This window comes from Choloepus didactylus, chromosome X, assembly GCF_015220235.1.
Source record: "Choloepus didactylus isolate mChoDid1 chromosome X, mChoDid1.pri, whole genome shotgun sequence".
NCBI classification, from domain to species: domain Eukaryota; kingdom Metazoa; phylum Chordata; class Mammalia; order Pilosa; family Megalonychidae; genus Choloepus; species Choloepus didactylus.
In genome coordinates, this window is record NC_051334.1 from 124,223,325 (window position 1) to 124,225,475 (window position 2,151).

Consider the following 2,151-nt stretch of genomic DNA (forward strand, 5'->3'; position numbering starts at 1 on the left):
CTGGCCTTGGTTTCAGCCTTGACAGCAGCAGCTTCTGACCAAGAGACTTGAAGAGGCAGCATACTTTTTTGAGGGCATTTTGACTACTTGCTAATGTTTTTTTTCCTCTATTTCCTTCTTCCTTCTTACTGGTTTTCTTTATTTATTTCCATGTCCTTGGAAAGCAAGTTTGAAGAATAGTAGAACTATATTTCCAGAATTATCACAGCATAAAACTCAGAATATCCAGCTTTCAACAAAAAAATTACAAAACATTCAAGGGCACAGGAAAGTATGTTCCAGTCACAGGAAAAAAATAAATCAACAAAATGTATTCTGGTGGAAGCTCAGTCTCTGAATTTTCTATTAATGATGCTAATCCAAATCTCTCAAATAAGATTAATGAATTAAAGGAAAACATGGACAAAAAAAAACAAAGGAAACCAGGAAAAATATAAGAAAAAATGATAATTTCAATAATGAGATAGAAGTTATAAAGAAGAACTGAATGTAAATTCTGGAGCAGAAAGTATAATAATTGAAATGAAAAATTCAATAGACAGGTACAATAGAGGTAGAAGAAAGGATCAGCAAACTTGAAGGTAAGAAAATTGAAATTGTTCAGTATTAGAAGCAGAAAGAAAAAAGAATGACAAACTGAAGGGAGCTTGAGAAACCAGTAGGACACCCTCAAGCATAACAATAGACTAAAATATCTAGTAATAAATTTAACTAAGGGCATAACAGACACACTGAAAACCACAAAACACTGCTGAAACAAATTAAAGCAGACAGAAATAAATGGTAATATATCCAATGTACATGGATTAGAAAACTTAATATTGTTTAGATGTCAATATTACCCAAAGCAATCTACAAATTCAGTGCAATGCCTATTAAAGTTCCAGTTGCATTTTATGCAGAAATGGAAAAGCTGATCCTCAAATTTATATGGGAGTGAAAGGGGCCCAAGATAGCCAAATCAATATTGAAAAAGAAGAACAAAGATAGATGCCTCCCACTTCTTGATTTCAAATTGCATTATGAAGCTACAGTAATCAAAAAGGTATGGGAAATGGACTTGAAGAGTGAGAAATAGTGGGGGATACTGCAGTTTGGCAGTCATTTTAGAGTGCGAGTCTTCCCAACTTTTGGAGGTGGACCATTGCCATGATGGCCAAAGGGGGCCTGGTGGCCAACTGAGGCCGGCACTTCTAGTGGGCCATTGAGCTGAGTGGTCCTGGAGGAAGCAGCAGGAGCCAAAGTGACCAGGGCAGTGGCCAGTGAGACTCCTTGTACCCAATCAGTTACTTGGACAAGCAAATGCCTGATACCAGTGTGCAAGAGACAGACTGGATTCTAGTGAAGAAGCACTGCTGGGACATTGCCTTGGGTCCCCTCAGATTCCCATGAACCTCTTCATCATGTACATGGCTGACAATACTATCTCAATCTTTCCTACTATGATGGTGTGTATGATGGCCTAGAGACCCATTCAGGCACTTATGGCCATTTCAGCAACTTTCAAGATGCTAGAAAGTTCAAGCTAGAAATTTCTTCAGGGTTTAGTTTATCTCATTGGGAACCTTATGGGTTTGGCATTGGCTGTTTACAAGTGCCAGTCCATGGGACTACTGCCTACACATGCATCAGATTGGTTAGTCTTCATCAAGCCCCCTGAGAGAATGGATTTCAGTGGTGGGGGGATTGCTTTTGTGAATCTGAAAAAGAAGTACCTGACACCTTATGTATTTGGATATCATTTACATACTTCTTTAGACCAAATGACTCCTGAATATACCCACCCTTACAAATTATTCTCATGATGAAAAAGAATCAAAAGTTCTCTTTTTTCCATGATGAGGAAACAAATCATAGAAGGACAATGTCCATAGTGCTACAAACACAAAGAAACAGTACCACAATCCTGACTGAAAATAATGTAGAAAACTTTATGTTTCCAATACAGAGCAGAACAAATAAAACCATAACTATGTAAACAAAGAACAGTTGCTGCTAAATCAAGAACCACAGCAGTATCTCCTTTCAATAAATTAAAGGGTTGAGAACAAAATAGTTGCACAGTTTCCCTTAAATCTGTTTTCAATAATATTTCACTTCTATTTAACATAAGTTGTGATATAAAAATTCTATTGGAGACACTTGTAGAAG

General features: G+C 37.1%; 1 pseudogene; it reads left to right on the forward strand.

The window, feature by feature from the left end:
- Window positions 1-1,149: 1,149 nt before the first annotated feature.
- Window positions 1,150-1,758, forward strand: LOC119522015 (annotated as a pseudogene).
- Window positions 1,759-2,151: the final 393 nt, after the last annotated feature.